This window comes from Triticum dicoccoides, chromosome 5B, assembly GCF_002162155.2.
Source record: "Triticum dicoccoides isolate Atlit2015 ecotype Zavitan chromosome 5B, WEW_v2.0, whole genome shotgun sequence".
Lineage (NCBI taxonomy): Eukaryota > Viridiplantae > Streptophyta > Magnoliopsida > Poales > Poaceae > Triticum > Triticum dicoccoides.
In genome coordinates, this window is record NC_041389.1 from 256,026,346 (window position 1) to 256,048,887 (window position 22,542).

A 22,542-nucleotide genomic window follows, 5' to 3' on the forward strand; every position below is an offset into this window, starting at 1 on the left:
GTTAGATTGGTTTGTTGCCACTATGTCTGAAATTGGGGAGGTCATTGTTGAAAAGGATAGTAGTAACGACGGGGGGGGGGGGGATTTTGATGCTTTTGATAATACTGATCCTCATGAATAACATACTATTTTGCACACTAAAAGGTTCCGCATTGGTAGTGACAATATTATTGGAAAAGGGGTTATTCAAGATTTATTTACTTGTGTTGGTGCTTTACCCACTATGGGTGGGTCTATTCTCCATAAAGCTAGTAGTCTTGCGGACGCTATATCTTTGCTCTAGTTGAACTGGAAAGACAATTTATTCACATGCATCCTTCCATACAAAGAATTTTTTTAGAGTTTCCTAATATCAAGCATTCTTTTGTTAAGCGCGCAGCTACCATCTTTCTAGCACATGAGTTCAGATTTATAATAAAAGTGGCTAATGAAATTTTTGTGCATTACAGGGTGGACGCTAGTCGTCCTCACATAGAAGCAATTCTCTTTAACCAAGAAGACATAATTTGTTTACGATCCTTAGATCATGTTGCTTATAATAAAAATTTAAGAAAGAGGGTTCCTACCGATGTTCTAGTTGATAGGATTTCTGAACTTAACGATGATTTTTCTATTCAGAACAACGGGTTGGGTTTCTCTCTTGAACAAAAGCTCATGACTTTTTGCCAAAAGAATGCTTATAATGATGAGTTGGTTGTACAATATAAAGGGCAAAAGGAGGAACCAATTCCTCCTGAGCTTGATCTTGGGGATTTTTGTCCCATTAAATTTAGCCCTTTTGATTACTTTTGCTTGCCACAAAGGAAACTTGCTGCTGAACATAGAGAGTATGAGATGAGTTTTCGAGATTTTCCCTATCATTATTATGGCAATACCTAGATCTAGTCCCGTTTTTTATGCCTAGCTAAGGGCGTTAAACAATAGCTCTTGTTGGGAGGCAACCCAATTTTATTTTTGTTCTTTGCTTTTTGTTCCTGTTTAGAAATAAATAATTCATCTAGCCTCTGGTTAGATGTGGTTTTATGTTTTAATTAGTGTTTGTGACAAGTTAAACCTTTAGGATAGCTTACGGAATAGTTGTGTTGATCCTACTGAAAATCAGAAACTTTTGCACCCAGTAAATTAGTTTTGACAATTCACAGAAACGTGCTTCTTATCTGATTATTTTTTATATTTATTGGTACACAAATTTCTTAGGAGTTCCTAATTTTCATGGAATTTTGGAGTTACGGAAGTATTCGAGAGTTACAGATTACTACAGAATGTTCTGTTTTTGATAGATTCTGTTTTTTGCATGTTGTTTGCTTATTTTGATGAATCTATGGGTACTATCGGGGGGTATGAACCATGGAAAAGTTGGAATACAGTAGATATTACACCAATATAAATAAAGAATGAGTTTGCAACAATACCTTAAAGTGGTGATTTATTTTCTTATACTAATGGAGCTCATGTGATTTTCTGTTGAGTTTTGTGTTGTGAAGTTTTCAGGTTTTGGGTAAGGATTTGATGGACTATGGAATAAGGAGTGGAAAGAGCCTAAGCTAGGGGATTCCCAAGGCACCCCAAGGTAATATTCAAGGACAACCAAAAGCCTAAGCTTGGGGATGCCACGGAAGGCATCCCCTCTTTTGTCTTCGTCTATTGGTAACTTTACTTGAGGCTATATTTTTATTCACCACATGATATGTGTTTTGCTTGGAGCGTATTGTATGATTTGAGTCTTTGCTTTTTAGTTTAGCACAATCATCCTTACTGTACACACCTTTTGGGAGAGACATGCATCGTGATTTATTAGAATACTCTATGTGCTTCACTTATATCTTTTGAGCTAGGCAATATTGCTCTAGTACTTCACTTATATCTTTTTAGAGCACGGCGGTGGCTTTATTTTAGAAATTGTTGAACTATCATGCCTCACTTATATTATTTTGACAGTCTTTTAGAACAGCATGGTAATTTGCTTTGATTATAAATTTAGTACTAATATGATGGGCATCCAAGAGGGATATAATAAAACTTTCATATGAAGTGCATTGAATACTATGAGAAGTTTGATTCTTTATGATTGTTTTGAGATATGAAGATGGTGATATTAGAGTCATGCTAGTGGAGTAGTTGTGAATTTGAGAGATACTTGTGTTAAAGTTTGTGATTCCCGTAGCATGCACGTATGGTGAACCGTTATGTGATGAAGTTGGAGCATGATTTATTTATTGATTGTCTTCCTTATGAGTGGCAGTCGGGGACAAGCGGTGGTCTTTTCCTACCAATCTATCCCCCTAGGAGCATGCGCGTAGTAATTCATTCGACAACTTAATAGATTTTTGCAATAAGTATTTGAGTTCTTTATGACTAATGTTGAGTCCATGGATTATACACACTCTCACCCTTCCACCATTGCTAGCCTCTCTAGTACCGCGCAACTTTCGCCGGTACCATACACCCACCATATACCTTCCTCAAAACAGCCACCATACCTACCTATTATGGCATTTCCATAGCCATTCCGAGATATATTGCCATGCAACTTTCCACCGTTCCGTTTATTATGACACGCTCCATCATCGTTATATTGCTTTGCATGATCATGTAGTTGACATTGTATTTGTGGAAAGCCACCGTTCATAATTCTTTCATACATGTCACTCTTGATTCATTACACATCCCGGTACACGGCCGGAGACATTCACATAGAGTCATATTTTGTTCTAAGCATTGAGTTGTAATTCTTGAGTTGTAAGTAAATAAAAGTGTGATGATCTTCATTATTAGAGCATTGTCCATGTGAGGAAAGGATGATGGAGACTATGATTCCCCCACAAGTCGGGATGAGACTCCGGACAAAAAATAAAATAAAAAAGAGGGCATAAAAAGAGAGAAAGGCCCAAATAAAAAAATGAGAGAAAAAGAGAGAAGGGGCAATTTTACTATCCTTTTTCCACACTTGTGCTTCAAAGTAGCACCATGATCTTCATGATAGAGAGTCTCCTATTTTGTCTCTTTCGTATACTAGTGGGAATTTTTCATTATAGAACTTGGCTTGTATATTCCAATGATGGGCTTCCTCAAATTACCCTAGGTGTTCGTGAGCAAACGAGTTGGATGCACACCCACTTAGTTTGATTTTGAGCTTTCACACACTTATAACTCTAGTGCATCTGTTGCATGGCAATCCCTACTCACATTGATATCTATGGACGGGCATCTCCATAGCCCGTTGATACGCCTAGTTGATGTGAGACCATCTTCTCCTTTTTTGTCTTCTCCACAACCACCATATTCTATTCCACCTTAGTGCTATATCCATGGCTCACGCTCATGTATTGCGTGAAGATTGGAAAAGTTTGAGAACATCGAAAGTATGAAGCAATTGCTTGGCTTGTCATCGGGGTTGTGCATGATTTAAATATTTTGTGTGATGAAGATAGAGCATAGCCAGACTATATGATTTTGTAGGGATAGCTTTGTTTGGCCACGTTATTTTGAGAATACATGATTACTTTGTTAGTATGCTTGAAGTATTATTATTTTTATGTCAATATTAAACTTTTGTTTTGAATCTTTCGGATCTGAACAATCATGCCACAATAAAGAAAATTACATGGATAAATATGTTAGGTAGCATTCCACATCAGAAATTCTGTTTTTATCATTTACCTACTCGAGGACGAGCAGGAATTAAGCTTGGAGATGCTTGATACGTGTCCAACGTATCTATAATTTTTGATTGTTCCATGCTATTATATTATTTGTTTTGGATGTTTTATATGCATTAATATGTTATATTATATTATTTTTGGGACTAACCTATTAACCAAAAGCCCAGTGCCAGTTCTTTTTTTTGTGTGCCTATTTTAGAGTTTCGCAGAAAAGGAATACCAAACAGAGTCCAAACGGAATGAAACTTTTGCGATGATCTCTCTTGGACTAGAAGCAAACCAGGAGACTTGGAGATGAAGTTGGAGACACAACGAGGCGGCCACGAGGGTGGAGGACGCGCCCAGGGGGGTAGGGCGCGCCCCTATCTCGTGGGCCCCTCATGGGTCTCCTGACCTAGTTCCTTCGCCTATATATATACTCTTATACCTTGAAAACATCCAGGGGAGCCACGAAACCACTTTTCCACTGCCACAACCTTCTGTACCCGTGAGATCCCATCTAGGGGCCTTTTCCGGCTTCCTACCAGAGGGGGATTTGATCGCGGAGGGATTCTACATCAACACCATTACCTCTCCGATGAAGCATGAGTAGTTTCCACAGACCTACGGGTCCGTAGCTAGGAGCTAGATGGCTTCTTCTCTCTCTTTGATTCTCAATACCACGTTATCCTTGATGTTCTTGGAGATGTATTCGATGTAATATTCTTTTGCGGTGTGTTTGCCGAGATTCGATGAATTGTGGATTTATGATGAGGTTATCTATGAATATTATTTGGTTCCTCTCTGAATTCTTATATGCACGATTTCATATCTTTGCAAGTCTCTTCGAATTATCGGTTTAGTTTGGCCTACTAGTGTCACAACCCTAGTCAAGTGCTTGCATTAGAGTGATGCATCATGTATAATTTTTCAGAAACTTGAAATGGGGATGGCATAAACCCCAGCACCACTTAAACCAACTAGGGTTTACTAAAATATTTTTTCAGTGAACCTGAAATGCCCTTAAAAATGTTCATCATTTTTGTCTTGGTCTAGAACCTCTACCAAAAATGGTTCACATTTTTCTAGGTCACCTTGGGTCACTGGTTTAATTCATATGTTATTTGCATTTGGGCATTTAAATTCTATAAATTATTTTAAATGTCCAAATAATTATGAAAGGAAATGAGGGCTGTTGGAAATACTCCAAACAGTGCCCACAAGCAATTTCATGATTTTTGAAAATGCCCTGGCATTTTTATTAATTCCAAAACTAACAACAAATAATGGAAAATAGAAATAAAAAGGAAAATGACTTACTTGGCGCAGCCCACCTGGTAGCCCACTAGTCGGCCCAGCACTGTGCTGGCCCGTCCCAGTCACCTGCTTCCCCTCGCCAAGCAGGCAGGGAGGTGTGCGCCCGCGTGCCCGAGCTTGCCACACCACCACCCTGCTCGTCTACTCGCCTGGACACCACTTCGACGCCGCGAAGGACCTCCTCAGTGTCGCCCCGACCTCCCCGACACCTCACTTTCCTCCTGCTCCTCTCCATCGCTCTCTCCCGCCATGGCCAACGCAGCCGCGCCCGCGCCATCGACATAACCGCAGCCACCACCGCCCTATCGTCGCCTCGCCGTGTCTACGCACTTCGCCTCATTCGCTACTTCGCCTCGACCGAGCCCCGAGCGCTTACTCACCTTGCACTGCCTCCACCGAGCCGTCTCCAACCTCGCGTCACCGGAGATCCCTTTCGCCGCCCCAACCACTCCGGTTCCTCCTCGACCTCGCCGACCCGCTCATCATGACCGCTGTGAGCTGCTACCCATCCTCCCCCTCTCCGTTTGCTGCCATGCCCCACATGTACCGCGCCGAGCTCAACCGCACGCGTCGCCGCCTGTGCTCGCTGGCGACGTGACTCCGACCACGCAACGGCTCGACTGACATGTCTGTTCCGCTCACCGCGCCGCGTAGAGCATGCAGGGGCCAACCCCGCGCCTCCACGCCCATCCTAGAGACGATTCCGAGCTCGCCCAAGCTCCGGCAGCCGCCAAAGTCATCGCCGGCGCCGTTTCCGGCCACCCCGAGTCCAACCACCACCACCACTAGATGCGGCTCGCTCCTAGCTTCACGTAGATGGCCTCCGCCGTCCGTTTGGTCGCGGGAGCGTGATTCTCGCGCCGCTCCGCCGCGTCTGGACGTTGCCGGCATCTAAACACTGGTGATTTGACCCAGTTGACTAGGGTTTGACCCCCTTGGGTCGCTGACATGTGGGCCCAGCCCCTGGTCAAGGTTAATATTAGTTGCTAATTAAACCTAATTAGTTAGTTAACTAACTGAGTCACTGACGTGTTGGCCCACACATCAGGTTTGACCTGGACCCGGACTGTTGACCTGCTGACGTCACAATGACATAGTGCTGATGCAGTAAAGGATTTTCTGAATTAAACTTAATTTAGAAAATTCCAGAAATTGTTATAAACTTCAAAAAATCATAGAAATTAATCTATAACTCCAAATGAAATAACTAATATATGAAAAATGATCAGAAAAATCCAATCCATCCATCTGTACCATTTTCATGCATGTTGGAACAACTTATAACTGTTGAATTGGACAAAAAAATAAAGGGCATTTGTATATTAACATATGGAGTTTGAATTTGAACCTAGGGTTTAAACCAACTTCATTTAACCTGTTGCTAGTTGCATTAGCTCAAATAACATCATTTTGCCATGTCATGATCATGCATCATATTATTGCATTGCGTTGATTGTGTTCCTTCTATGTTGCTGGTAATTTTCCTCTCTCGGTAGACGTGGTTCCGAGGATGAGACCGATGACACTGATGAAGAACTATACTATCTTCAGAAGTGCCAGGCAAGCAAAACGCCCTTGTTCATTCCGATACAATCCCACTCTCTCGCTCCTGCTCTCTTTTACCGCATTAGGAAAAAAATGATTCATCTGCTACATGCTGTGGTAGTTGAACCCCTTTCCTCCCGTGGCCTGCCTCCTATCTTTTTACTATGGCCCAATAGGCCCAATAACTTTCCTGGGGGTTCCGGTAACCTCCCGGTACTCTGAAAAATCCCGGATCTTCTTCGGAACCATTCCGGTGTCTGTATATAACCTTCCAATATATCAATATTTACCTCTCGACCATTTCGAGACTCCTCGTCACGTCTGTGATCTCATCCAGGACTGCGAACAATCTTCGGTCACCAAAAACACATAACTCATAATACAAATTGTCATTGAACGTTAAGCGTGCGGACCCTACGGGTTTGAGAACTATGTAGACAAGATCGAGACACACCTCTGATCAATAACCAATAGTGGAACCTGGATGCTCATATTGGCTCCTACATATTCTACGAAGATCCTTATCGGTCAAACCGCACAACAACATACGTTGTTCCCTTTGTCATCGGTATGTTACTTGCCCGAGATTTGATCGTCGGTATCACCATACCTAGTTCAATCTCATTACCGGAAAGTCTCTTTACTCATCCCGTAATGCTACATCCTACAACTAACTCATTAGTCACATTGCTTGCAAGGCTTATAGTGATGAGCGTTACCGAGAGGGCCTAGAGATACCTCTCTGATACACAGAGTGAGAAATCCTAATCTCGATCTATGCCAAACCAACAAACACCTTTGGAGACACCTACAGAGCATCTTTATAATCACCCAGTTACGTTGTGATGTTTGATAGCACACAAGGTGTTCCTCCGGTATTCGGGAGTTACATTATCTCATAGTCAGAGGAACATGTATAAGTCATAAGAAAGCAATAGCAGTAAAACTGTAACAATCATAATGCTAAGCTAACGGATGGGTCTTGTCCATCACATCGTTCTCTAATGATCTGATCCCATTCATCAAATGACAACACATGCCTATGGTTAGGAAACATAACCATCTTTGATTAACGAGCTAGTCAAGTAGAGGCATACTAGGGACACTGCGTATTGTCTATGTATTCACACATGTACTAAGTTTCCGGTTAATACAATTCTAGCATGAATAATAAACATTTATCATGATATAAGAAAATATAAATAACAACTTTATTATTGCCTCTAGGGCATATTTCCTTCAGTCTCCCACTTGCACTAGAGTCAGTAATCTAGATTACAAAGTAATGATTCTAACCCCCATGGTGTCTTGGTGCTGATCATGTTTTGCTCGTGGAAGAGGCTTAGTCAATGGGTCTGCAACATTCAGATCCTTATGTATCTTGCAAATCTCTATGTCTCCCTCCTTGACTTGATGGCGGAAGGAATCGAAGCGTCTCTTGATGTGTTTGGTTCTCTTGTGAAATCTGGATTCCTTTGCCAAGGCAATTGCTCCAGTATTGTCACAAAAGATTTTCATTGGACCCGATGCACTAGGTATTACACCTAGATCGGATATGAACTCCTTCATCCAGACTCCTTCATTTGCTGCTTTCGAAGTAGCTATGTACTCCGCTTCACACGTAGATCCTGCCATGACGCTCTGCTTGGAACTGCACTAACTGACAACTCCACCATTCAATATATACGTATCCACTTTGTGACTTAGAGTCACCTGGATCAGTGTCAAAGCTTGCATCGACGTAACCATTTACGACAAGCTCTTTGTCACCTCCATAAACAAGAAACATATCCTTAGTCCTTTTCAGGTATTTCAGGATGTTCTTGACTGTTGTCCAGTGATCCACTCCTAGATTACTTTGGTACCTCCCTGCTATACTTATAGTAAGGCACATATCAGGTCTGGTACACAGCATAGCATACATGATAGAACCTATGGCTGAAGCATAGAGAATGACTTTCATTTTCTCTCTATCTTCTGCAGTGGTCGGGCATTGAGTCTGACTCAACTTCACACGTTGTAACACAGGCAAGAACCCTTTCTTTGACTGATCCATTTTGAAATTCTTCAAAACTTTATCAAGGTATGTGCTTCGTGAAAGTCCAATTAAGCGTCTTGATCTATCTCTATAGATCTTGATGCCCAATATGTAAGCAGCTTCACCGAGGTCTTTCATTGAAAAATTCTTATTCAAGTATCCTTTTATGCTATTCAGAAATTCTGTATTATTTCTGTCGGGGAAGCTGATCCACGAACACCTATGGGACCGGCGGACCGTGCCCCTTTCGGTTCGGCGGGGGGCGGAGGTCGCGGGAAGAGCGGATCGAGGCGAAGCACACGAGCAGTTTACCCAGCTTCGGAGCTCTCCGGAGAGATAATACTCCTACTGCTGCATGTCTGAGTGTATTGAGTTCTTGCTCGGGAGCGCAAAATGCTACAGTACACATTAGCCACTAACGAGACCGAGCGTGAGTGTTTTTATGGCTTTGAACCCCCCTCTACGTTGCGCATGGGCCTCCTTTTATATGCTCAAGGGGTCACCGACAGGTGGCAACGCAGACAAGGGCAAAAATGGAAAAGTGTTGCGGTTGGTACAACTACTTGTACAGTGTATCATACCTAACCCTGATGGCAGGGGACAAAGGCATTAAATGCCCGTCTGCGTCGCCCAAACAGTGCAAAAAGGGACCGTCAGGGACGCCACCGCTTGCCATGATGGCAATCTTGTCAGCGTCGCTTGCCACCTCGCACCGCTGGCTGCACAGCCTCTTGCCACACGCGCCTGGAAAGGTCCCAGGGTGACACGTTGGTGGATGTGCTGGAGCGCGGGTACAGAGTGGTAGCCTGCCGCGGCAAGCGCCTTGCCACGGTCGCTGTCTTGTCGCGTCCGGAAGCTTGTCGCTCACTGGGCCCCGTCGGGACGCGTGGCGCGTCGCGGCAAGTTCCTCGAGATGCCTTGGTTGGCCTTCCCGGCAAGCTCCTATTGCCGGGGCCTTGTCTCTGTGGCTTGAATACTTTGTTCTTGAATGGCTCCAAAGGAACCACGGAGGACCTTGGCGGTCACCCGACAAGCCTTGCCGCGGGGTGCTGCGATTGCCCGTGCACAAGTTCGGGATACTAGGGTACCCCTACTCTAGTACACTGACAGGAGCCCCCGGGCCTGGGCCACACACGGTGCCGAGCGCTGTTGGGCTAGGCCCAAAACAGGGCACGGGCACGCACGGCTTGGGTTACGCCGTATCTTACTCCGTATCCACCGCGCCCTCCCCGAACGGCACGCGTCGAATGCGGCGTCGTGGGAGAGATCGTGGGTGGTTTCTTTATTCGGAAAGACGGAACGTCCGCCCCCTCCCTCTTTATAAGCAGGGGAAACAGGGGTTGTTTGCTCATCTCGCCGGTTGCTATTCCAATCTCAGAAATCCTCCGCCGCTCCCCCCTGCTTCCCAAAGCTGAAAGAGGGCAGCGCTCCGCCTCCCATCGCCACCAGCACCACCAACGCCGTCGATCTCCCCCACCACCTCCGCCATGGCTCCGAAAGCCGGCAAGGGGAAGGCCGTGAAGTCGACCGAGGCGCAGCGTCTCGCGGCGCTGCGAAAGGAGCGGACAACCTTCCCCCCCAAGCTCGCCGCGAAGGAGCTGAGGGAGTACTACTACCTCTTCTGGTCGACGGAGAAGCGAGCGCATCCGCGCACGAAGGTACTCTCTGCCGCCGCTTCGGAACGGGCTCCGAATGGATATCCCTTCTTCGCGTTGTTCTTCTACTGCGGGCTTTGCCCGCCTTTCTCTGAGTTTTTCTGCGACATCATGAACACCTACGGGTTCCACCTCCTTGACTTCACCCCCAATGCCGTTCTGACCATGGCAGTTTTTGCACATCTCTGCGAAAATTTTGTCGGAGTCCATCCAAATGTAGCTCTTTTCCGCCACTTCTTTATGCCCCGAGTTGAGAGAGGGGAGCCTCTATCCGGTGGAATCGCCTGGATCTCGAGAGCCGGCAAGAAGGAAGCTTATCTGGAGGGAGAGCTCTGCGGCAAGTGAGAGGAATGGAGGGCTGACTGGTGCTGGATTGTCGAGGAGAACCCGCAGCCATTTACCGCCGAGCGCCAAGCCCCAATAGTGCGCGGCAACGATTGGAGCAGTGTGGCCCCGGAAGACGATAGGCTGAAGATTGCCGTCACCCGGATCTTACACCTCAGACTTGCCGGGCTCACTGTAGGCGCCGTTGGCGCAGATTTTCTTCGCCGCCGCATCGCCCCCTTGCAGGAGAGGAGGAGACCCGCCTGGGAGTTCCAGAATGCGGCGGATATTATGAGGCTGCGCCCGGGCCTTAACTTCAACTTCACTGTCCTGGAACTGGACGTGATGCTCAAGGAATTGTTCAAGCACGACCCTCAACATCCCGAAATGTTCAGGTTGCCGAAGGATGTCATTTCGTTGTGCAACAATTCCTCGCTCGACCGCATCCGTGCAATGATGCTGCTGTGTGATTCGCATGGAATTGTCCCAACTTGGCAAGAGCCTGCAGACGACGTCGTGCAGGAGTTCTTCGACGGCTTGGTAGAAGTGCCGGTCCGCTCCAACGAGCAGAAAAGCCTCACCCGCGACACCACCGATGCGGAGATGTAGCGCATCGCCACTAGGCTGGAAGAGGCGGCGGCAGCCGTTGCCGCGGGCGAGTTTGGATTCACCGTGGAGGAGGCAGAGGCAGCAGAGGCGGCAAGCCTTGCCGAGCGAGAGTGGCTTGCCGGCGAGGAAGAGCTTGCCGAGCCTGAAGCCGAGTCGAGCGAGCCCGCCGAGGGTGCGAGCGGCTCGTCGAAGACCAACTCCTCTTCCTCCTCATCTTCAGACAGCCCGCCACAAGCAGAGCCCCCAGCTCCACCAAGAAGGCGTCTCCGCAAGGCCGGGGACGTAGCGGGGCGGCAGACGAGTCAACAGCCGCCGCGCCGCGTGACACGCTCTACCGCGACAAGCACTGTTGCCGCGGGAGCATCTCACGCCGCTGCGGCAACTGGAGCGGGGTCCTCCCGGACCACCGCTTCTGCTCCTGCCGCTCCTCATGCCGCGGCGGCCGGAGCCGGGTCGTCTCAGACCACCGCCACTACCCCCGCCAAGCGGCTAAGGGAAACTACTCCTCCGCCTCGTCGCGCCGAAGGCAGGCCGGACTTCGACCTCTCCGCGCTCAGCTCCAGCGAGGAAGAAGAAGAGTAAGATTCTTTGCTGTACTTGTAGTTCTTTAATTCTTGCTGTTTTGTCTTGTATCTGATTTGCTTTACTCCGAACCCATTCCTTTTCAGGACTCTGGCCTAGAGAGCGGCGAAGAGAGCCAAGGTCCCGGTGATTGTCATCGAGGACGAACCCACCGCGACAACAGGGGATGTGTCCGAGACCACCTTGCCGGACCCGGCAACTATTACCCAAAGCAGCCCCCAGCGTAAGTACATGGTTTACTTCCCGCTGTTAGTCACGCATGGGTGCTCTTTCTTTGCTGACATCTGACTATTGGTTTGTGTAGGAGCAGAGTAGCCTCACCAGGAGCGCCCGGAAGCTGCCCCCGACATGCCATCTGCTTCGACTACACCGCCAAGGGAGGATTCCCCGGCAAGGGAGCATTCTCCGGCAAAGGAGAATTTTCCGATAAGGGAGAAGTCTCCGGCAAGGGACAGCACCAGCGACCCCCCGGCGGCGGAGACCATGACTGCAGAACCCAGTACAGGTACTCCCCTTGCTTGAAAACTTCCCTTGGGTTCTTCTTCTTATGATTTTCTTTTTGGATATTTGCTTGACTTTTCTCCCTTTTCCGGTCGTCAGACCCATCTGCCACGGAGCCGATGGAGACCGAGGTCGCCGGCGAGGAGAACGCGCGCGGCAATACCGACGATGCCGCCGCCACCGAAAAAGAAAATAGTGCTGATGATCCCGCCGGTGAAGAGGCCGCCAAAGCTGCCGCCGCAGAAGCTGGCGAGGGGTCCGACGATCGCACTGATGGCCCCGAGGCCGCAGGAGCGACAGGCGCTACACCGACCGCCGATCCCTCCGCCGCTGCTGCAGCGTCAGGCTCCGAAGAGCCCTAGCCCGACGCCTATTTGAAGGCCGGCGATGGCGTCTTCATCAAGCTCCCCTGGGAGTCGAGCTCCAGGGTGCCGGTCGAAGGAGAAACCTTGGATGGAGAGGTGCTCGCTTCCACTGGGCTGACGCTGGTTCACGTGCCGAGCAGCAGCAGCAGCGAGCCCGAGGAGGAGCGGCTGCTGTGGAAGCTGTTGTCACTCTACCGCGCTCGGCAGGCCAAGCTGGAATCCCAAGAAGCGCTTGCCGCGAAGGCGGGAGTGGACATCGAGAAGCGTGCGGAGGAGCTCCGGGGTCGTAACCAGGAAGCTCTCCGGTCCCTGGCAGAGGAGCGGGAGCAACTCGCCGAGCCACGGAAAGCCTTCCTCCTCGAGAAGGCCAAAGTTGAAGAGCAACAGCGGCTTGCCGCCGAGGAGCTGTTTGCGCGAGAGGGCGAGTTGGCGCAGCAGAAAGTCAACCTTGACAGCCACGAGGAGGAGCTTGCCGCGCGCGAGCAAACATTTGGCGGGGCTCTCAAGGAAGCAGAGGACGCTGCCGCAGCTGCCGAGGCCGCCAAGAAGGAGCTGGAGACGAAGGTGGCGCAGCTGGAGGCCGATCTCAAGGCGAGCGGTGAAGAGCTTGCCGCGCTCAAGCGTGAGCGTGAGAAGGACGCCTACACTCTTGGCGAGCTGCAGGGTTGTCTTGCTGAGAAGGGAAAGGAGCTTAGCGCCGCCAAGGACTCCAACGCAGATCTTGAGTTGAAGCTGACTACTTTGACCAAGACGCTGGACGGCGCCAGGGAGCAGGAGGTGGCCCTGAAGGAGAAGATCAAGGCCGAAGAGGCGCTGCTGGCGAGGGCTGCCGTCACCCAGAACACCTTTAGGGAGAATGTGGAGCACTGGACGGAGGGTCTCGTGGATATTGCTGCAGCTATTGACAGGGAGCTGGCGCAGCTGGGGATGGAGGATCTCGGGTATCCCTCCGATGAGAACCTCCAACCCAGCGCCAAGCTCACCTTGTTCTTCAGAGGCGTGGCGACGGCCCTCCAGCGACTCCGGGACAAGATCCCAAAGTAGCTGGCCGACGAGTCGCGCAAGATCTGCGCGGGAGCTCTTCAAAAGGTGTTGGTGAAGGTGGCCTTCTGCAACCCAGGCCTCAACCTCACCAACGTCCTCAGGACCTTGCCACCGGAAGCTGATCTGGAAGCGCTCAAGACCCTTGTCGCACCCATTGTGGACAAGGTGAGCGGAATCAAGAGGGTTGAGGGCGATCGCGTAGATTAGGCCGCCCGTTTTCTCCTTTTCTTGTCGCTGCTGGTCATGTTATGAAAACAATCTGTTAAAGCTGCGACAAGCTATCTTGTAATATAACTCTATTTTGGGTATCGATTTCTATGTTATCTCCTTTACTTGATCCCTTCCTTTGTATGTTTTTGCCCTACGCTTTTAGGGAACTTGCCGGCGCAGGCGCCTTAGCCGCGAGCGCTGAGTGCGGGACGTCAGCAGCCTGCTGGCGGTGCCGCTACCGACAAGAAACCTTGTTGCAACTAGTCGCAGCTCACTTAAGTTATTGAGAGGACTCGAAACAAAGTAAGGGCGCAACTAGCTATGAGTTGGTTCCTCCGCGCACAGGTTTTCCATACAAGGCACGGCCGTTTGAGGAAGATAACTTAAAATTTTTAAAACTGATTGCTCAAACTTTGGCAACTTATATTTTCTGTCGTTTGCTTCCCGGTAAGGCGAAACTTTCTTGAACGACGCCTAGTCCACACCATTATCTTCTCCTTTCCCCCCGGCAAACTTGTGGGCGAGGGAACCTTCCTTTCTTTGAGAAATAGAAAGAAGAGAAAATAAAGATATGGAGCCTTACGGCTCGTTATTGCTTACCGGGGGTAGGCACTGCACAAAGTGTCAGATAACACATGCAAAAAATAGAAAGCATGAAATTGACAAGATGTGCGGAGCACATGAGCTTTACTTATGCACGGGGTCTGCGCCCGGCTTTGTACAAAGGGTTACATGCAACAGCGGCAAGGCTGGTACAAAAGGTGGTTGTCGGAACAGGTTCCGGCAACCGCGCCTTACGGGTAAAACTTACGAAGATGCTCAATGTTCCAGGAGTTGCTCACCGGAATGCCATCTTCAGTCTCAAGGCGGACAACGCCAGGCCTAGTGACTCGTTTCACCCAGTAAGGGCCTTCCCACTTCGGCATCAACTTGTTGGAATTCTTGGCGGACTGAACGCGCCGAAGAACAAGGTCGCCTTCCTCGAGACTTCTGGCATTAACTTTGCGGCTATGGTAGCGGCGCAAAGCTTGCTGGTATCGAGCAGCTCGTACAGCAGCCTGAAGACGGTCTTCCTCAAGGAGCAGCGCGTCATCTTGTCGCAGCTGCTCTTGTTCAAGCTCATCATAAGCGAGCACTCGAGGTGACCCGTATACGAGTTCTGTGGGGAGAACTGCCTTTGCTCCATAGACTAGAGCGAAAGGTGTCTGGCCAGTGGCTCGATTTGGCGTCGTCCTGATCGACCAAAGAACCACCGGCAGTTCCTCAATCCAGTTCTTTCCGCACTTGCGCAGCCTGTCGAAAGTCCTGGTCTTGAGCCCGCGCAGCACTTCAGCATTTGCCCTCTCCGCTTGACCGTTGCCTCTTGGTTGAGCAACAGAAGCGAAGCAGACCTTGGCACCAAGATCTTGGACATACTACATGAAGGTGCGGCTCGTGAATTGTGTGCCGTTGTCGGTGATGATCCTGTTAGGGATCTCGAAGCGGCAAACAATCGACCTGAAGAACTTGACTGCTGACTGTGCTGTCACCTTCCTCACTGCTTCTACTTCCGGCCACTTTGTGAACTTGTTGATTGCAACGTACAAGTACTCAAAGCCCCCGACAGCTCGGGGAAAGGGGCCGAGGATGTCGAGCCCCCAGACCGAAAATGGCCAGGATAAAGGGATCATTTGGAGAGCTTGAGCTGGCTGGTGTATCTGTTGGAATGGAACTGGCACGCTTAACACTTGGTTACTTGTGCAGTTGCATCCTGGAGGGCTGTCGGCCAAAAGAAACCTTGCCGGAATGCTTTGCCGGCAAGTGCTCTTGCGCCAATGTGGTGACCACATATGCCTCCATGTATCTCTGCCAACAGCTTTTGTCCATCTTCCCGGTGAATACACTTCAATTTCACACCGTTGAGTCTTCTTCTGTACAGTGTGTTGTCGACAAACTGGTACATACTTGACTGCCGGGCTACTCTTTCCGCTTCTTCTTGCTCTTCGGGAAGTTCTCCTGTCTGAAGGAAACGGACAATCTGCTGTGCCCATGCTGGAGCTTGCGGCTCGACAACAAGGACTAAAGGCACATCTGCTGCTGCGGGAACATCCGCTTCTATGGGGAGAATCTGCAGCTTGGCCGGAGCTTGACGTTCCCCGGCAAGCTTGCCGGAGCAAAACTTGTCGGGAGCATCTGCTTCAACGGAACAAACCCTAGGGCTTGCCGGGGCAGACTACTCCTCAGCACCCTTGGTGTTGATCTTGGGGACCTTCTTTGCGGTGGCTTCGGGGAGCTCTGCCGGAAAATAGTCACCAGAAATCAACTTTCTCTTCTTGCTCTGTCCAGTTGATGGTGTTACAGATGGTTGAGTCAGCTTGAGCACGAAGATCCCTAGTTCCACAGGTAACTTAAGTGCGGCGCACTTCGACAGGCCATCGGCAATGTCGTTCTGAGCTCTTGGAACATGTTCCATCTGTAGGCCGTCAAAGTGCTCTTCTAGCTTTCTCACTTCATCAACGTAAGCTTCCATCAACGGACTCTGATAATTCTTGTTCACTTGGCGGACGACAAGCTGCGAGTCACCCCTGACAATGAGCTTCTTGATCCCAAGGTCTGCCGCGATCCTGAGACCGGCAAGCAAACCTTCATACTCCATGGTATTGTTTGTTGCTTGCTCCTTGGGAAAGTGCATCTGGACTACGTACTTGAGGTGCTCTCCAGTGGGTGCAACAAGTAGCACGCCCGCACCGGCGCCTTGCAGCGAGAAGGCACCATCAAAATACATCAGCCACTCTTTGCTTGCTTCCTTGACGGGGATGCTCGTTTCTGGAATTTCTTCATCTGGTGTTGGCGTCCACTCTGCTATGAACTCTGCCAATGCTCTGCTTTGGATAGCTGAAGTGCTCTCAAACTTGAGGCCAAAGCTTGACAGTTCCAGTGCCCACTCGACAATCCTGCCTGTTGCTTCTGGATTCTGCAGTATCCTCTTCAGCGGAAAACGAGTGACGACTGTGATCTCATGTGCTTGGAAGTAATGGCGCAGCTTTCTTGAGGCCATGAGAAGGCCGAAAAGCAATTTCTGCACACCAGAGTACCTTGACCTAGCCCCCTGCAGAAGGGAACTGACAAAGTAAACTGGGCGCTGCACCATTCTCTTCTGTAGCTCCTCACGCGCCTGCGCAGATCCATCTTTGTCGGGACCAGAGCTTGTCGGTGAAGTCCCCTGCTTGTCGCTGGATGCATCTGCCGTGGTTGCTGGCTCATCATCCGCCTCCCTCTCCGCTACTAACGCAACACTAACCACTTGATTGGTTGCCGCTATATACAGCAACAACTTCTCTTGTGGCTTAGGTGCGACAAGTGTTGGAGTGGAGGACAGGTATCTCTTCAAGTCCTGTAGCGCAGCCTCCGCTTCCGGAGTCCATTTCATTGGACCTACCTTTTTCAATATTTTGAAAAACGGCAGGGCGCGCTCAGCAGACCTAGAGATAAACCTGTTGAGAGCAGCCACGCAACCGGCAAGTCTTCGTACATCCTTGACGCGCTTTGGTGCTTCAATCTGCTCAATGGCCTTGATCTTGTCGGGATTGGCTTCAATTCCCCGCTGAGACACGAAGAACCCGAGAAGCTTGCTGGAGGGGACTCCAAACACACACTTCTCGGGGTTAAGCTTGAGGTTGATCTTGCGCAGATTTGCAAAAGTTTCGTCTAAATCTTGAATCAGAGTTGCCTTGTCCTTGCTCTTGACCACTATGTCATCCATGTAGGCTTCCACATTTCTGTGTATTTGTGGCTCAAAAGCATCATGGACTACCCTTGCAAATGTTGAACCAGCATTCTTTAAACTGAAAGGCATCCATACGAAATAGTATGTGACACATGGAGTGATGAATGCGGTCTTCTCCTCATCCTCTTCTGCCATGAAGATCTGATGGTATCCTGAGTATGCGTCAAGAAATGAAAGCAAGTCACATCCAGCCGTGGAGTCAACAATCTGGTCAATGCGCGGCAAGGGAAAGGGGTCTTTGGGACAAGCTTTATTGACATCGGTAAAGTCGATACAAAGCCTCCATTTCCCGTTTGCCTTGCGCATGACTACAGGATTGGCCAACCACGTCGGATGAAGCACTCCTTTGACAAGGCCTGCTGCTTCCAATTTCTTGATTTCTTCTGCAATGAATTCTTGGCGCTCCACTGCTTGTTTCCTGACTTTCTGCTTGACGGGCCGCGCATGAGGACAGACGGCAAGATGGTGCTCGATTACTTTCCTGGGAACACCGGGGATATCAGATGGTTGCCACGCAAACACGTCGACGTTCGCCCGCAGGAAAGCAACGAGCGCGCTTTCCTATTTAGGGTCGAGAGTGGCACTGATGGTGAAGGTACCACCAGTGCCGTCCTCCTTGGCGGACACCCTCTTGGTCTCTGGTGGAGCTGCCATTGTCTTCTTACACTTGCCGGTGGAGCTCGATGGTGCGTCCTCGACAGTAGCGCAGCACTCCGAAGAGGTGCGCTTGCCGGAGTGGGCATCAGAACTCTTGCCGGACTCGGTCTTCTTCTTCCCTCCGGGAGCTTCAACGGCAAGTGACTTGCGATCTGTTGCGGCTGCTGCTTCCCGGTAGATCTTGTCAGTGCAGATAAGAGCATCCTTCTTGTCGCCAGGGACAGAGATGACACTTATCGGGCCTGGCATCTTCAGCATGTTGTATGCATAGTGAGAGGCTGGCATGAATTTGGCGAGTGCTGGACGACCGAGTATCCCATTGTAAGGCAATGGAAAGTCAGCAATGTCAAAAGTGACCCTCTTAGTCCTGAAATTCAACTCGCTGCCAAATGTCACCGGCAACGTGATCTTTCCCTTCGGCTTGCTCCTTCCCGGATTGATTCCTTGGAATGTGCCGGTCTCTTCGAGCTCGCTGTCAGGGATCTGGAGTTTCTGGAGTACCGCGGAGGAGATCAGGTTCAAGCCGGCCCCGCCGTCAACTAGCATCTTAGTGACCTTGAGGTTGCGGATAGTTGGTGAAACCAACATCGGCAAGCAGCCGACCGCAGTTATGCGATCAGGGTGGTCCTCAATATCAAAGATGATAGGCGTGCTGGACCATTTCAGAGGCTTGCGTGACTCGACGGGTGGTTCTGCTGCATTGACTTCCCGCACCCACTACTTGAGCTGGCGGTGTGAAGTATGCAGAGAAGCACCGCCGTCAACGCACAGGACCTCTGTGGCTTTCTGGAACTCCTGCTCATCGGTCTCATCATCATCCATATCTTCATCGTCATCGTCATCTTCATCCTTGTCGCGGCCGCGGGGAGGTCTATCTCCTTGCCGCTGCTTGGCCTTGCCGCGGCGTCCTCCCCGGCCGGGGCGTTTCTTGCTGGCTCCTCCAGCACCTTCTTGGGCCTTCTCCTTGTCGCGTCGCTCGTATTCAGCCTTTTGCTGCTCGACAAGCTGCTCGACCTTCTTGCAGCTCTGGAGGTCATGGCCCTTGGTGCGGTGGATCTTGTAGTACTGCTTGTTGGTGCCGTCCTGCTTGTCGGCGACCGCCACAGCCTGGTAGTTGGTGCCTGCGGCAACCTCCTCGCCGGAGCTACCAGCTTTGCCTTTCTTGGCGCCACCTCCGTTGCCGGACTGCTCAACGACTAGCACATCTTTGCCTTTCTTCTTCCTGTTGTTCCGCCGCCGGTTTTTCTTGGCCGGGGCAGCATCCTCGCTATCAGATCCTCCTGCTTCTGTATTCTCTCCGGGGAGTTTCCTCCCTTCCTCAGCACGTGCACACTTGTCAGCCAGGGCATATAGCTCACTGACGTCCCTGATCTTGCACATCGCCATCTCCTCCCGCATTCTGCGGTTTCGCACGTTCTGATGGAACGCGTTGATGACCGCGGCAGTGTGGACGTCTGGGATGTTGTGCTGTACACAACTGAATCTTTGAATGTACTTGCGCAGGGGCTCTCCTTCCTTCTGGGCGAGCAGATGAAGGTCGCTCTCTTGGCCATGAGGCTTGTGGCCGCCTGTAAAGGCGCCGACAAACTGATGGCATAGGTCTGCCCAGGAGGATATGGAGTTGTCCGGCAAGTGCATGAGCCAGGACCTGACATTAGGCTTGAGCACCAGCGGGAAGTAGTTGGCAAGGATCTTATCGTGCCGCCCCCCGGCAGCTTGCACCGCGATGGTGTAGATGCTGAGGAACTCCGACGGATGCGACTTGCCGTCGTACTTCTCTGGTACATCTGGCTTGAAATTCTTCGTGCTGGGCCACTGGACTTGCCGCAGCTCACGAGTGAACGCAGGGCAACCTACCGCGTACGGCAAGTCGCCTGGTTCCCCTGGCGCATGCATGTCGACAGAGGGCCCAGCGCGCTGGTCCGATTGACGCCGCGCTTCTCTTCGGCGCTCGATGCGAGTACGAGCGTCTTCTTGTTGTCGTTCGTGAAGAACTTGGCGCTGATCGCGACGAGCTCGTGGATCTGATGATGCGGTGGAGTCGCTGTCGAGGTGGATCCGGCGAGTCGGCGATCTTGGCCTTCGGGGCGGGGAGTGCACGGTGGTTGCACCCCCACCAGTTTTGTCACCATCGGCTCGCGCCTGGCAATCTTGCTGCGGCTGCGATGTACTCGGCTGCCGTGGAGTGTCGCCGTTGGCGAAGCCGATGAGACTCTGAATGGTGGCCCTCCATTCGTTGATCTTGTCCGCCGTTGGAGGGTAATCCAGGAGCAGTTGAGCTCGCGCCAAAGCTTCTGCTGGAGTGGTGGGCGGCAGTGGCAAACGGTGCGAGGAGCGGGATATGCTCGGACTTCTAACTATGTTAGAAGGAGCAGTATCCCGTCCAGGCGACCGTGTCTTGCTCGTGCCAGCATGTTGGCATGCATGCTGGTCTTGAGCATCCCGAGATCCACTAGCTCGATCTTGGTCCAACGAACGTATGGTACCGCGAGTACCATGACGCTGTCGGTCCCGCGCCTCCTGAGATGGGCGCGGTGCATGTACGGACGCCGAGGTCTGCGCAGCCTTGTCCTTGGACCTGGCAGCACCGTGAGCTCCCTCGTCGACGCCCGCTCTCCCGCCGGCGTCTACCCCACCACCCGTTTGCTCCGGTGGTGGTGGGATCGACACGGACGGAGTAGCCACCTCCGAAGCCTTCTTCTTCGGCGGCATGTCGATGAAGAAGATGAAGATCTAGCTCGTGTGAACGCCGGATCAGGTTCACACAACCTCGACGCCCCCTACCTGGCACGCCAAAGATGTCGGGGAAGCTGATCCACGAACACCTATGGGACCGGCGGACCGTGCCCCTTTCGGTTCGGCGGGGGGCGGAGGTCGCGCAAAGAGCGGATCGAGGCGAAGCAGTTTACCCAGCTTCGGAGCTCTCCGGAGAGATAATACTCCTACTCCTGCATGTCTGAGTGTATTGAGTTCTTGCTCGGGAGCGCAAAATGCTACAGTACACACTAGCCGCTAACGAGACCGAGCGTGAGTGTTTTTCTGGCTTTGAACCCCCCTCTACGTTGCGCATGGGCCTCCTTTTATATGCTCAAGGGGTCACCGGCAGGTGGCAACGCAGACAAGGGCAAAAATGGAAAAGTGTTGCGGTTGGTACAACTACTTGTACAGTGTATCATACCTAACCCTGACGGCAGGGGACAAAGGCATTAAATGCCCGTCTGCGTCGCCCAAACAGTGCAAAAAGGGACCGCCAGGGACGCCACCGCTTGCCACGATGGCAATCTTGTCAGCGTCACTTGCCACCTCGCACAGCTGGCTGCACAGCCTCTTGCCACGCGCGCCTGGAAAGGTCCCAGGGCGACACGTTGGTGGATGTGCTGGAGCGTGGGTATAGAGTGGTAGCCTGCCGCGGCAAGCGCCTTGCCGCGGTCGCTGTCTTGTCGCGTCCGGAAGCTTGTCGCTCACCGGGCCCCGCCGAGACGCGTGGCGCGTCGCGGCAAGTTCCTCGAGATGCCTTGGTTGGCCTTCCCGGCAAGCTCCTCTTGCCGGGGCCTTGTCTCTCTGGCTTGAATACTTTGTTCTTGAATGGCTCCAAAGGAACCACGGAGGACCTTGGCGGTCACCCGGCAAGCCTTGCCGCGGGATGCTGCGACTGCCCGTGCACAAGTTCGGGATACTAGGGTACCCCTACTCTAGTACACCGACAATTTCCAATCAACAATATGTCATCCTCTTATAATATTAGAAATGCTACAGAGCTCCCACTCACTTTCTTGTAAATACAGGCTTCTCCAAAAGTGTGTATAAAACCATATGCTTTGATCACATTATCAAAGCGTATATTCCAACTCCGAGAGGCTTGCACCAGTCCATAAATGGATCACTGGAGCTTGCACACGTTGTTAGAACCTTTTGGATCAACAAAACCTTCTGTTTGCATCATATACAAATCTTATTTAAGAAATCCATTAAGGAATGCAGTTTTGACATCCATTTTCCAAATTTCATAATCATAAAATGTGGCAATTGCTAACATGATTCAGATAGACTTAAGCATCGCTACGGGTGAGAAGGTCTCATCGTAATCGACTCATTGAACTTGTTGAGGGAGTCCTGGATTAAGGGGCCTCGGACGGCCGGACTACATAGAGTGTGCTAGACTATTAGGCTATGAAGGTACAAGACAAAAGACTTCGTCCCGTGTCCGGATGGGACTCTCCTTGGCGTGGAAGGCAAGCTTGGTGTTCAGATATGAAAATTCCTTTCTCTGTAACTGACTTTGTACAAC